Raw genomic sequence first — 15,694 nt, forward strand, 5'->3', positions numbered from 1 at the left:
TTGCTTAGTCATAGCATATAAATCAAAGTCAACAAGCATTTATTATTCACTTATTATATTCCAGGTACTGTGGTATACACTAAAGACACAAAATATGACTAAAAACAAGATTCATGGCCTATAGAGCTCATCTTCTAAGGGGGAAACAACATCTTTGTAGATAGAAGATGGATACAAAGTCATCAGAAGATAATCTCTCAGGGAGGGTCAGGGAACATGGGGGGTAGACTGTGGGGGGATTGTGATTCAATAATCAGGAAATGCTTTCTTTAGAAGGTAGGATTTGGATTGTCTTGGAAGCAGAGATAAGGAAGGAAAGCATTCAGGCCTGAAGGACAGCCAATCAAAAGTGAAGAGTCAATTGAAAGAGTGTTGTATTTGCAGAGCAGCAGGGGTTAGTATGATTGAGGAATACAGAATTGCCCAGTCTGAGAGTCTGGATGATGGGAAGAATGGAAGGGCTAGTAGTAGGGAAGATGAGAAGGGAGATCAAAATTATGAATTTTGGTTTGGACTTGGGAGTTTAAGAAAACTATGAAACATCTAGTTGGTGCTAAGGGTCTATGGAGACTAGAAATGGGAATCATAGGGACTATAGATCTGGGAGTAATTTTCATAGACCTGATAATTGAACCCATCTGGGCTGATGAAATCACCAAATGAGATAGTATAAAAAGAGAAGATTAAATAAGCCCAGAAGAGAGCTTTGAAGGCTACAGATGATTTGTTGTTGTTGCTATTCAGTCATCTCAATTGTCTCCAACTCTTCATGACCATATTTGGGGATTTCTTGCAAAAGATGCTGAAGTGGTTCATCGATTCCTTCTCAAGCTCATTTTACAGATAAGGAAATTGAGGCAAACAAGGTTAAGTGATTTGCCCAGAATCACTAGTAAGTGTGTGAGGTCATATTTGTACTCAGGAAGATGAGTCCTCCTGATTCCAGGTGAGGTCCTCTCTACATTTTGCCATTTAGTGGTCCTATATACCGGATTAGTGTGTTGGGGGAAACCTTGAAAGAAGACAGCAATGTAGAAGATGATGAATCAGTGGTATTGTAGAAACTTTAAGGATGAAGAATGAGAAAAATCTATCAGATCTGGCAATAAAGAGATAATTAGTAACAGGAGAAATTTGTTTCAAATGAATGATGAAGTCAGAAAACAGATATCTTTCCTCAGTATATGTTATTTGTACTTAGCTCCTGATGTAAACAGATAAACTACCAATCACTATTATCCCAGAGATACTGTTGAAAAAATCCAACTCTCTGACCTTTGGAAGTGCATGAATGAGATCTTCTGGTCAAGAAGGTAGGTGAAAAGACTATGGTTCCTCTCCCCTCCCTTCCCCATTCCAGATTCCTTCCAAGGGACTTGGCTGAAAAATGCTCTTTCATCTCTACCTACTCTTTTGCACAAGAGACAGGTCCACAAGTATGGTAGTGTATTCAGATCTTTTTGAATGCACTGATCAGTTTTGCTTATTTTTTCCTCCCCTTTCTCTCTTTCTTTTTAGAATTCGTATTTTATAGGAGTCTTCAGTGATTAAAAAAAATACAGGGGAAAATTTAGGTGATGACTTTCAGGAAGTCCCCTTGCCTGAGAGGAAGGACTTTGAGAAAAAAGGATTTCAAGGAACTGTGAATCATCACCTCTGTCACAAGTATGCTGTAAGCTTGTGCTCACTTTGTCTTGGACTCTCATTATGCCTATGGGAGAGTGAGCCTCCCAGTTTGATGTAATGGTGGTATTAATTGTTTTTACTAAATCACCTTAAAATACTTTTCTAAAAAAACTAATTAGGCTTGTCAAATTAGTTGATATTAATTGATAATCAGTAGGGGAAGCACATCCATAGAAAATCATGAACTATAACACTACAAAATTTACACATAACCCCCCCCCCAACACCTACCTAATTGTTACCCATAAAACCCTGAGGAAATAGGAGTGGAGAGCAGAAACAGTTGGCCTTTGGGGATCAGACCTTCCAGGGACAGTAGGACTTTGGAGAGTAGCACAAAAACACCAGACACCAAATCCAGGAGGGGCGGGGAGAGAGTTGCCTCTTAGAGAAAGGAAGCAAAGAAATAACTCTGGAATAGTTTATAATCTGAAGTGTGGGAGTGAAAAAAGAGGAGGTGGAGGGGGAGGAGGAGGACAAAGAAAAACAACTCAAAGCAGTTGACAAAAGATATTTAATATTTCAGATGTGTGAGGAATATCATAATGTTTTCAAATAAATCTTCTAATTGTCCAGGTCATATTAGATACAATCAAAAAAGGCTTCACTGATAGGTACAAGAAACAAGTCTGTGTTTGAAGACCTACCAATAATCATTACAATTCTCTTATCTCTTATACAGTTTGTACAGTCTTTATCTCTTGAATCATAGACAATACAAGCATACAGTTCCAAACTCCTTACAAGAGACATTGGTAAGTCTCATTTCAGCACCAACTTCATATCAAAATAAAAAGAAAATTGATAGAATTTATAAGCTCATGTCAGGTATTGAATGTAGACTATAGATTTTCTGATGTTGGGCATTTTTTATGAACTCTATAGTCCACTCAGTTTCTCTAGAGCACATTTATGAAACAAGATTTTCTTCAAAGGCAATTTCCCTTAAAATATTTGTAAAGGTTTAATAATATGTGTTGTTTTACTTGATTTTTCATCTACTCAGACTCTTTTATAGGTCCAATTAGCACAAGAACACACTGCCTGCCAATACCCATGGTATTTTCTAACCCTCCACTATTCTTTTCAACTGTCAGTAGGCTTATATGTTTTTTTATTAATGGCCTTTATGTGTTTAGCTTTGTTTTCATTTTTGTTGTTGTTCAGTAGTTTTAGTTGTATCTGAATTGTTGTAATTTCATTTGCCGTTTCCTTGGTAAAGATACCAGAAGGTTTGCTATTGCTTTCTCCAATTCATTTTACAGATGAGGAAACAGAGGCAAATAGAATTAAGTGATTTGTCCAGGGTCACAAAGCTAGTAAATGTTTGAGAAGAGATTTAAATTTAGGAAGCTGAAACTTCTTACCCCAGGCCTAGCCCTCTATCCATTGCAGCACATTGCTGCTCCTTTTATGGTTTGTATATGTAAAGTTTGGCATTCTATATATAATTCTCACTTTTTTGGCTGAACTTAAACCTTTTTCAATTTGCCTCATCATCTCGTAGTCATTTTTGTATGTAATTATTTTTGATCAATGATTTTTAAGGAAAAAGTACATTACAATCTTAGGTGATGAAGAAACAAAATTGCCTTGCACTAAGATATACAGTCAGATGACAAAAAGCTTATTATTATCTACCCATTGTTCAGTAATCTCTCTTGGTAGCTGACCAAAGCCTCTTACACTTCTTGCCTTTAAACAAATAAAACAGATATAGGCCAAAAAGGTAATGGAGTAACCAATTTTATCTTTATGTCCTTTAGTGACTAGGTTGTGTTAAATTAAGAAATAGAGATAAGCTTTGGATTAGAGCTGTGTTGTCCTGGAATGGAGAAGGAAAGTAGGGATATCTTCATTTTCATTATCAGCAAGTAGCCATCCTCTACTGGCCACTACTGATTCTACATTAAGCAACTATTGAAGTCTTATCTCTTTTTGTCCCACCCCTAATCAGGTTATTGGTAGGAGTAATGGAGTGGCCACTGAGTGGCATTGTGTGTTGATCAACTATAATATAATCAACAATGCAATGATCAAAAGGCTCATGACAGAACATGCTAACCACATCCAGAAGAAAGAACTACAGAGTCTGAATGCAGATCTAAGCATACCATTCTTAATTTTTTTGTTTTTTTTTCTCATGCTTTCCCCTTTTTGATCTGATTCTTCTTTCACAACATGACTAATATGGACATATGTTTAACATGCATAACCTTATATCAGATTGTTTGCTTCCCTCAGGAAGGGAAAGGGGAAGGAGGGAAAGAGAAAAATTGGGAACTCAAAATCTTACAAAAATGAGTATTTACTTGTAATTGGAAAAAAATAAAATAAAACTATGACCTTTGTAAATAGAGAAAAAAGAATGCACTTACTTGGCATTTATTAAAGTGAAGTAGAAATAAAATTACTAAATTAACATCTGAGGATTTTTTTTTTTAAAAGGTGGAACTGAATACCAGTGTTCTCTGAGATGAAGCTGCTGGCTATCACCAAGATCATCATGGTGGAAGCTGTTTGGGTGCAGTGGCAGTGACTGGGATCAACATAAACTCCCTTATCTGCACACTCCGGTGTGGCTATGATTTTGGACATTCCATGAATTCTGAGGGCTCCTTACAACCTCTCTCCAAGAGCATATTTTAGCCTTCCACTTATCCTTAGGGAGAGGAGATCTCCATGGCTCAAGCAGATGAACCTCCATTTACATAAGCAATTATTCTGATTACAAAGCATTTGTTAAAGTACAAATCAAGAATATGATGTTTTTCTAACAAAAATGAGGAAACAAGTCAAAAACAACATTTTGTGATATAATTTTGTGACAATCAGTAACACAGTTCCAGGACTTTATGATGAGATAAAGGAATTGTAAATTGCAAAGATTCAAATGGAGTTAATTTTGAGAACAATCTCAATTATACCTGGTCTCAAAATAGAAATCATTCATGTTTTCTGGTACCTTATAGCCTATGGAATAGATTTGTTCTACTTGGTTACAGAGGGTAGAAATTTGAGAAATGGGTATAAGTTGCAAAGATATGCATTTAGGCTTATTATTAGAAAAAATTTCCTGACAAGTTAAATTATGTAATTGATACCTTGGGAGGTGGTGACTCCCTTATCACTAAATGTCTTTAAGTAAAGGTTAGATGGCCACTTTTCAGGGATATTATAGGCAGGATTCTTCTGTTCTTTTTGATATTCAGAGTCTGTCAAAATCTAAGGCCCTCCTACCTTTTTCAGTTTTCTTACCCATATACTCAGTCTGTGATCCAGTGGTTGCCTCTTAGATCTGGAACTCTCTCCCTCCTATTCTCTTCCTACTGATTTCCTTTAAGTTCCCTCCTATACCCTATCTTTCATAGGAAACCTTTCCCAAGCCCTCTTAATTCAAATGCCTTTTCTCTTTTAATTTATTATTTCCTATTTTACCTTGTATGTAACTTTCATTGAATGTATTTTTTTTTTGCATTTTGTAAGGTCCTTGAAGGCACACTATTTATGCTTTTGTTCTTGTTTTTTATAACTTTATGTCCCTAGAGCTTAGTACAGTGTCTGATACATAGTAGACACACTTTAATAAATGTTTATTGATTATTGATTGGCAGAGGATGTGTGTGTTTGTGTCTGTGTGAGTATGTATATATGTGTACCAGGCAGCTAAGTAATGTAGTGGGCATAGTGCTCAATCTGGAGTCAGGAAGATCCATCTTTCTGACTTCAAATCTGGCCTCAGATACTTACTAACTGTGGGACTCAGGGCAAGGCACTTATCACTGATTGCCTCAGTGTTTTATTTGTAAAAATGAATTAGAGAAAGAAATTGTAAAACACTTCTGTTGGGGGCCCTGCTGACCTGCGAGGAAAGAGTTACATGGCTGAAGGCTGTCTGATAAATGAAGAGATGGGACTTTGAAGTGATGGAAAAGAGAGTCTGCTTTATTGGGCCTGCACAAGCTTTATATAATCACAAAAAACCCACAAGGTCCTTTCTTTATCTAATCCCGAGAACACTGAGTACTTCCCTTGTTCCCAGGCCATGTTGTATGTTCTGGCATTTCAAGTGCATCATAACTGCATAATTGCTTATCTTCCTGGAACCATAGTATGCTTAGTAAGTAACTGCTTTAGCTTCCTGGGGGGGTCGAGAACTGATCCAGGCATAGAGAGCAGGCTCCTTCCTGCTGAGAGGGTCTGTTCAACCATCAGGGTCAGAGTTCCACTCACCTATGGTCCTCAACATCTCCCCCTTTCATTTGTTAAAGCTTAAGAAAGTGCAGCTCTGTTCCTATGGCAGTCAAGGCATGGCCCCAGCAACGGCAACATAGAAGAACGAAGGAACATGTGAGTACTAAAATGATCAAAGGGATCAGAGGTGAAACAAGAGTATAAAGCCAATTCCCAGGAGTCAAGGAATTCCAGAGATTCTCAACAATTTCATCTATATTTATATTATTTAAAGATCTATTATTCATTTGTCCAATGATATTATAGAATGCTCATATATCTAAAGCTATAGAGCTATTATATATAATATATATTATTATATAATATATAATAATAAAATACACAATATATAATAATATATAATATATTATTATATAATATATAATGCTCCCAGCGAATGGTTTTTAACTTTATCCCAACAATAATCTGAAGTATTATATCTTACTGGGGTAACACAAAGAAGTGCATATCTATAATTACATTTCATCTTTAATCTGTGTTCTAACAGAACAGGTTCATTCCCTTCTGCAAGCACTATTTCCTTCACACTATCAATCAATGCGAGGAAGTCCTTATTAATTCTGTCTTGTTTTTGTAATGCTTTAGATACATTTCTTTGCAATTCCATAACAAAGTCAGCAGTTTTTGCTCCCACCTGCAAAGATGTGACTGATACTGCAGCAAACATAGTTTCAGGTGTGTTTGATCACTCATGTATTTTTGGTCTCCTGCTTCTCCTTACAGGGCATCTTCTTCTCTGTCTCCACTGTAGCTGTAGTTGTCAGAGGTGCTCAGTACAGGTGAACCACTTTCTGTGGGACACATACTGCTGATTCTCCATTATCTGGGGAAACCCAAACAAATCCTTGCCCCCATGTTATTATTGTTCCTGGCCCCTGCTAGGCATTAGTGGCCAAATTTTTCCACATAGCGTGCTTGTTCCCAGGATCCTCAGGGTCATTTTTGATTCATAGGTTTGTTTCTTGTTCTCTACTCCTTGTTTTTTAACTACAAAGTGCCTCTCAGTAGGTGTAACTCCCAAAGCGTTACATGAAAGAAAATTTAAAGTAAATAATGCCGGATTCAACTTGTTGGTAGGAGTTACCCTTATCTCCTCCTTTCTTTTGTTTTTGGAGGAGTGTTTTAATATCTCTATGCTTCTAAGACATAGCTTGTCCTGTCGGATTATATGGAATGCTGGTGGTGTGAGTTATGTTGTAAGTTCGATAGAACATAACGAAAGCCCTTGAGGTATAATCTGGGCCATTATCTGTTTTTTTTGTGTGTGTAATAGGATTCCAACAGAAGAGAAGCAGTGTAATAAGCGTGTGACAACATGTTTAGTGGTTTCTCCATTGAGTGCTGTGGCAACAGTAAAGGACAAGAAGATGTCTACCAAGACATGAATGTATTGAGAGTGGCCAAACTTTGGTATATGAGTGACATCCATTTGCCAGATGTGATTGGGATGAAATCCTCAAGGATTAATAGATGATGCTGGTGTGGAGCAGAAGTAAATGGAACACATTCTATGCATTCCCTAACAATGTCTCTGGCTTCTTTCCTGGTGATTTGAAATTGTCTGTGCAAGTATTTAGCCAACTGGTGAAATTTACTGTGTGAGTGATGGGCTTCCCATGCTGTAAGTGTTGAGGAAGAATCTGCTAAGAGATTGCCATCAGTGAGTGGGCCTGGTAGATCAGTGTAAGACTCTACATGAAGGATGTACATAGGATGTGACCTCTGCCAAATAGTTTCTCGAACAAACTGGAATAATTGAGTAATATCATTGGATTGATTCTTTTTGATAGTTGTCTCTATCCTCTCACCTACACCCACCGCATGCTGGTTATCATTACAAAAGTCATTGGTTCTTGGTATCTTTGAGTAGCCAAAGCTAGAACATACAGTTCATTCTTCTTCGAGGAATTAAAGGGTATTTAAAACAAAAGTTTGATTGTGTTCTGGGCAAACAATTGAAGCCCTGTGATTCTTTGTGGCATCTGTGAACACAACCACCACCCCTTGAATGGGGATCCTCCTTATCACAGACTGATTAATCCATTGCCATTTGGTCAAAAATCAGGTTAATAGTATTGTGAGGTTATGAGAAAAGAATATGGGATAACTAAGTAATATCTGCCACTCAGTATCATATTGAAATAAATCATTAAGCTGAACCTGGGTGTATGGCACATGAATAGAAAGACATGTGCCTGAAAGGAAAAGACAGTGGTTCATAGTTTTTCTTGAGAGTGGTCACTGTGGCAGGGTAGGTAAGTAATGATTGTACTAGGTTGGGCAGGGGGGAAACACCATTTAAGAATGGTGTTTTCCTGGTGAATTGATGCAGAAGACACGAGTGTCTAGCAAATAAATTATTATAGCCTTTTGAGGTGAGAACCTCCCAGTAGTGGTATTGGTGATGGCATCTTCTATTCCCCTGAGCTGTTTTTCAGCTGCTTCTGTGAGCTGGTAGGGAGAAACAAGATCGATAGGACCTCTAAGAATATTGTAGAATTCAGTGAGGGTAGAAGTGGGAATACCCACATGACCCCTGACCCATTGAATGTCTCCAATCAATTTTTGAAAACCATTTAAGGTCTTCAATTGATCTCTTCTAATTTGTAACTTTTGTAGTCTTACTTGTCTTGAAGGGTATATCCTAGGTACTGATATGAGTCTGATTTTTGTACCTTATCACTGGCAATTTTGAGGCCAACTGAGTTAAGACACTGTACTGTCAATATTAGTGAAGCCTTGAGCTCCTTCTTAGAAGGAGTAGCTCCTGGAATATCACACACATAATGAATAATGAACACACATCCCTGGGAAGTGGTCTCTGATAGGCTGAAGAGCTTTATCTACACAGAGTTGACACAGTTGGGCTATTTTTTATACCTGGTGGGAGTACTTTCCACTGATATCTTTTTATAAGGACATTGTAGATTGGTAGATGGTAAGGAAAAGGCAAAACAATGGACATCTTGATGGGTGACAGGAATGGAATGAAAGCAATCCTTAATATCAGTAATTCAAATTTTCTATCCCTTGGGGGATCACATTTGGAGATGGAAGTCCAGGTTGAAGAGTACCCATAGGCTCTATTTGTGCATTGACCTGTCTCAGGTCATGGAGAATTCCAAGGGCTATTTGATTTCTCAATGTGTCCTTGTCCAAGCTATTCTTGGATTATATTAGTAAGGGCCACTGCTCCACCCATGTGAGTTGGTCATTTTTCCATGTTATTGATATTGGTGTGATTGATATGGGTATAAGATGTTGAGGCCGTAAGTCAGTGGCCCCCATCAGAACTCCTGTGTAGTGAGTGTTAACTTAATTGCCTTAGTATGTCAATGAACCCATAAATTAATAGGCAGGGTTGGTAACACATAAGGTTGTATAGTTCCTCTTTTTCCTTCATACTTTCATGGTAACTTCCAAGTGCTTATCTCAGAAGAAGGAGCTGTACCCTCCCCACTCATTTGTACATTATGGTGAAATGGTCAATTTTTTGACCATTGTGTCTTTCAAATGACTGTTTTGTCAGCCCCTGTATCAATAAAGCCAATGAAGGGCCTGCCCTGAATGTTAATGGGAATAGAGTCCGAGAATTTTTTACAACTAGAGTCCAATATATGTTGCTGTTTAAGGCATCTGTTCCTACTAATTCTTCCTTCTCTATCTTTCTTTCTAATCTAATCTGTTTCTTTTGGCAAATTACTGAGAAGACCAACGCTACAGAGTCATCTATACTTATTGTTAATTCTTTTTCTAATGGGTTGATAACCATTACTCTATGGATAGTTTCTCCATTCTTCCAAATCTGGGGGAACACAGTGAATCCTTCATATGCCACTGCAAGTGGAGGTAACAAAATTCCCATTGTATGTAAGGGAAGTGGAGTTATGACCTGCATGGGAGTACACACATACATCTTGAGTGGCATAAATGGGGACAGTTACCACATGGAAGGTGGTATTGGATCCCCCCATCTCTTGTCCTTCCAGGCTTTGTTGTTGGGAGTATTGCTGTTGTAAAGTAGGAAGAGTGCCTAGAACAGCTGCCGTTCCCCAATGTTGTAGGCAAGGCCTGGGGAAGGGGCCCTATATTCTGTTTGCCGACCTATACTCTGAAGCCCAGTGGTATCCCTTCCCACATTTAGCACAGGGAGTCTTAGGGCATGAAGTTCCTTTTCTAATAGCTTCCTCCTTGCCTCTTTTCTTTTATCTACAAAATGCCTGAAGGTATCCTGGCTTGCTGCAATTATAACATTTTCAGTCTTTCTTATTTCCACTTCCCCTTTGCCTTATATCAAGGTTCATAGCCCTGATATTTTCTCCTAATAAATCCACATAAAAGAAATTGGTGCCCACAGAGGAACAATTCTGAATCATGTCTTCTACTGTGATATCCTTTTTACTGCCTGCTAATGCCCTTTTGCAATTGTTGCACTTCTCTCTAGCTGTCTAATCAAAATGTCTGCAGCTGGTTCCTCCCTTATTGCTCTAAGAACAGCCTGTGTGAGTCAGGCAAGGAAGTCTGTAAAAAATTTTTTGTGCTCCTTGTGTTATTTTCATTAAAAAACTGCCCTTTATCCCCCTTCCCTGGAAAAGCTGCCCAAGCCTTAGTTGCACATAGAGCCACTTGTTGGTATCCAGCCACCTCATAGTACAATTGCCTGCCCACTGCCTGATACTGTCTTGTGCTGGATAATTGCTCAAAATTTACCACTCCAAACTGCTTGTTGTCTACACTGTTCTTGAAATTAGGAACACCAGAACATGTAATCTCCTGGTTCCAAACATGTCCCAGCAACCTGCCAACAGTCATAAGGATGTAAAATAGAATAAGCTATTTGGTCTGGGAGAGTTCTAACATATGTGGAGGCAGGACCATAATCAACAGAAGCCTTTTCTTTAATCTCCTGGAGCATTCTGATATCAAGAGGCTCATAACTCCTCAACCATTGTCCTGGATTGTTAGGGTTATCTATCTCTAAGACCAGATATATGTGGAGCCCTAGATCTTTGTTCTCTTCTCCCTTCTCCTGGGCTTGTCTAAGAATCCTTTCTATATTTTGTCTTGGCTTTTCCAGTGGAGATGCAGAGGGCTGTATGATGCTGTAAGAGGGGCAGCATGACAAAAGAGGAGCAGTAGGGCAAATAAGTTCAGTCTCTTTGTCACTATCTCCTATATCTTCTCTTTTGCCCTTTTTATTTGTCTCTGAGGCCACTTCTCTTGACTCTCCTCCTCCCTTTCTACCCGTATCCCTGCAGTGAATCTATGGACTTCTTTATAATGCGAAGGATCCACTAATTCATAGTTTTATGACATTATATAATTGGAAACAATGAACAGGGAAATTGTCAGATCCTACTCACAAGAAATATTCTGAGAGCTGTTCCCCAACTGCCTTCCACTTTTCTGGGTTCAAGTTTCCCTCCTTGGGTAGCCAGGAGGATGTGATCTCTATCAAATTTAAGAATTCTTTTATCTGGTCTCTTGTGACTATAAGTCCTCAGTGTCTCATCCATTTCAAAAGGACTCTCTTCTGTGTCTCTCCACTGGGCTTCTTAATATACACTTGCTCCATGTTTGCTACTTCCTTGCTTGGGAGGAAGGGAAAGTAACCAAAAAACTGCTTGTCCAAACCTCTTTACCTTATCTTGAGATCCTGGGTCATCTTCAGCCAAAATCAAGTCTAGCTCGTTACTCCCCACTCAGTCTTCTCTCAGTGTTCTCAGGGCCCCATGTTTGGCGCCAGAATGTTGCCCCCACCCCACCCATGGCAGAGAGAGGAAGGAATTATGTGATGAAGGCTGTCTGATAAACAAAGAGATAGGACTCTGAAGTGATAGAAAAGAGTCTCCTTTACTAAGATGTACACAAGCCTTATATATCCCAAAAATCAAGGTCCCTTCTTTATATGATCCCCTGACAACATTGAGTACTTCCCTTGTTCCCAGGTCATGCTGTATGTTCTGGCATATCAAGTGCATCATAACCACACAGCCACTTATTTTCCTGGAATATTGTATACTTAGAAAGTAACTGCTTTAGCTTCCTGGTGGGGGGGGGGGACTGATCCAGGCATAGAGAGCAGGCTCCTTCCACTGAGAGGGTCTGTTCAATCATCAGGGTCAGAGTTCCACTCACCTGTGGTCCTCAACAACTTCAATATCTTTGCCAAGAAAACCCCAAATGGGATCATGAGGAATTGCACAAATTAAACACCTACATACATGTGTGTAGTTTGGATGTAAACCCATATGCCAGGTGCTACAAGTGCTGGGAATAAAAAGAAAGACAAAAATAATCTAATTTCAGGGAGCTCAGAATCTAATGGAAAGTTCACAGTTTGAGATTATATATGAAATTATAGATAATGAGATTTTAATCCTGAGTGAATCTACATCTTGACTCAGATTTCCTAATTTACAATCATTGTATCTGATTAAAAGACTTGGTAAAATATTTACCAATGTTTTAGTAAATTTTAGTCTCAGGATTAGGAGTCCTTAAATTTTTCTTTTTCGGTTTTTCTTTTGGCAATGGAGTTAAGTGACTTGCCTAAGGTCACACAACTAGGTAATTATTAAGTGTCTGAGGCTGCATTTGAACTCAGGTCCTCTTGATTCACTGAGCCACCTAGCTGCCCCTTTAAATTTTTTAATGGATGTTATTGCTTCACTATATTTAGAAACAAACTCAACATTCATGCTTCTTGGTATTGACATTTTGCAGATTTTTGCATCATGATTATAATGATCACATTCTTATACATCACCTTTTTCTTTGCTTGGTCCCGAGAACTAAATGCAGTGGTGAAGGAATAGATGACACAGATGCAAGTGGAAATTGTGTCATTCATAGGAACCTTCTAGTGTTCCTCAGAGGACAGACTGTCTGGTGGTAGGGAGTTGAATGTCTGTGTGATTTAACTGACTGAGGGTTAATGGACACCTACCATGCCTCCCACATTCATTTAATGGATTTTATTTAGGCTTAGCTCATTCTGACTCCAGGTCTATTCTTACTTTAAGGAGATGGGTGGAAAAAAAATGGGTTCTAGGATGCATTAAGAAAGGAGGACATTCTGATTTGTCCTTGCAAATCCTCCAGGGAGACATGATTTCGGTAGTATGGAGGCTGATTTAGGTAGGATCTTAGGGTCCGTACCAAGCTCAGTAAGCTTTTGCCTTTCTGATTTTTCTAATCCTTTGGTGTTTGTGGGAGTCTCAGATCATTCCTTTGTTGCTTCTATCTAACTAGTGGGAAAGAGTCATCTGACCTTTCATCTGAGGGCAGGTACTAAAAGAAGGAATTCATTCTTGAGAGTTATCATCTCCCTGTACTCAGAAGACAATATGTTCTTGCAATGAATCTTGCCTTGCAAGATTATCTGAAAAGAATGATCTGATTATTTGAAAGAACTACAAGATCTCAGAGATACTATCTCACTGGATATGATTGACCACTTGACCTCTCTTTCTTTGTTCATGTAAGTTTTATGTCTTTATTTATGAGAGTCCAGGGTCAGGTGCTTTGCCTTGGTTACTGAACCAGAATAAGTTTTCTTGTCATTCCTGTTTTTAAGAAAAGTAAGACCCTATTGTCTGTGTTGTTAGGCAATAGTGGCTCATGGAGAACCAGCCATGATTCTGAACATTCACCCTGCTGTAATAAAAATGAATGAAATTTAATGACAATGGAGAGTTAAAAAGCAAAGTTTTAAGATTATAATAAAGTGAAAATAATGTATGGGAAGGATGTGCAGTATTCCAAACAGTGTACGTGTTGTTTCACCTTAACATAATATAAACTTTTATGGGTAAGCATTGTTTCATGAATGAATGACAAAACATTTTTTAAACCTGTACCATGTGTTAAGATGCTAGGTGTTGGTAATACAAATAGGAAAGGTGTTTCCTTAAGGAATTTACATTCTGATGAGGGGATTAACAAATAGAAGGGAGTGGTGGCCAGAAAACATGTTAAGTTTGGGGAGTCACAGGGATGGCCTATTCCCATGCCCTTTCCCTGAAGCAATTAACAGTGTTTGTTTTTATTTTTATTATGGAGGAAAAGAGTCAGGTATGACCATGTGGCATCAGTCAAGATAACCTGGGTGAACAGTTGGATTGGATGTGAAATATTATTTGGTCTGAGGTGAATTAGATATAGTGGGTTAGGTAAGCTTTGCCTCTGTCTTTGTGTCTTTGATATTTACACAATTCATAGTAGGGACTTCCTTAATAAATATTTGCTGATTGATTATCAGTTTCAGTTATTAGACTAATGTTCCATGACTTTTAGCCAAACCACATTATCAGAAGAAAAGTAATTATATCTTTGGAAGTAATTACATGGAGCCAGCAAGCACACAAATGAGTACAACTCCAAAGTTTCCCCAGATTAGGAGCTATTATTCCACACCTCTTCTCATTTAATTCAATTATCCAGAAGAGTTCCAGTACTATTAGTTTAAAGATTTTGTATTATCCATGGAGGAGTGATTTACAAAATCAGTAATTAATTATATCCTAAAAAAGTTAAAGACCAGTTCTTTTTTGCTTCTAGCAATGTCACCCCTCAGGGAATTTTCTGAAAGAATATCAGCATAATAGAGTATAGGAAGAAAGAAACATTCTCAGTTTTGGAGCTAACACAGGAAAAAGTAAAGATAATAAAAACTCTTGAAACAAGTATGCTGAGAAACTATTGAAATGCAGAGTTAATAAATGACTTTCTGACATTCCTCTTTAAAACAGCATTAAGTTGACCAACCTGTGATTTCATACCTTGTTTAGTAAGATTAAAACTTCAGGAGCTTCAAGATAAATTTCAGCCAGATGGTTGAAAGCTAACCTCATTTTTTATGGTGTAGCTTAACAAACGATGACAGTAGGTTCTGAAAATTGATGGTGTTCAAGAAACACAGTTTCACAAATTATAGCCTTCTAAAAGTCCTATTAACATGTTGTCTATGGTATTTAAACTAAGAAAATGGATATTTTATGGAAACTCCTTGCAAAAGTGTGATTTAACACTAGAAAGTGCTGCTGAGGCAATGCCTAAGCATTTTGATTTGTCACTTTGCTTTCACTGACTTCTTTTCCAAATTAGTAGTACAATTTTAGATTTCTGAAGTTAGAGTTCACTCAGAAATTACTTACTATCCTCTTATAGCATTCAATCTTTTATTTGTGGAGTTATACTTTCTTGCCATTTAATATGTTGCAAAAATGATACCACATACTTGAGTTATTTTCTAGCAGTGATGATAAGGTGTAAGAATGTCACAATGCAAACTTCCAGGGACATGTAATACAACTTATAAATAGATAAGAATCACCTTTATAACATACTTGACATAGCATAAAGATCTCTAATGAGAAGTTGATTATATTTCCATATAGAGAGAGATAATTGGTAGTGGTTAGAGCACTGGACTAAAGTAAAAAAGACCTGAGTTCAAATCCCACCTCAGATACTCCCTAGCTGTGAGCTGTGTGACTCTGGACAAGTCATTTAAGCTTTGTTTACCTCAGTTTCCTCAACTGTAAAATTCGGATAAGAATAGTACCTGTTAGGGTGGTTGTAAAGATTAAATAAGATAATATTTGAAAAAGAGCTTAGCAAAGCCTGTAGCACATAGTAGGCTTTAAAGAAATGATTCTTTCCATCCCTCTGGTTATTCACCCTTTTCCAGGTTGCCTTCTAGAATTTTAGGCACAGAATCTTAGATATATTTTCTCTGAACTCTTTGAAA

The 15,694-nt window shown here is 37.9% G+C and overlaps 1 long non-coding RNA gene across 1 annotated transcript; it reads left to right on the top strand.

Annotated features, from left to right (window-relative positions):
* Nucleotides 1-242: 242 nt before the first annotated feature.
* Nucleotides 243-11,986, top strand: LOC141488274 (uncharacterized). The gene is made up of 6 exons (XR_012468623.1): nucleotides 243-394; nucleotides 1,202-1,313; nucleotides 1,519-1,672; nucleotides 2,369-2,441; nucleotides 4,135-6,036; nucleotides 7,214-11,986. It is a non-coding gene; the product is annotated as an uncharacterized LOC141488274 (long non-coding RNA).
* Nucleotides 11,987-15,694: the final 3,708 nt, after the last annotated feature.

This window comes from Macrotis lagotis, chromosome 5 (assembly GCF_037893015.1).
Source record: "Macrotis lagotis isolate mMagLag1 chromosome 5, bilby.v1.9.chrom.fasta, whole genome shotgun sequence".
In the NCBI taxonomy this organism is placed as follows: Eukaryota; Metazoa; Chordata; class Mammalia; order Peramelemorphia; family Peramelidae; genus Macrotis; species Macrotis lagotis.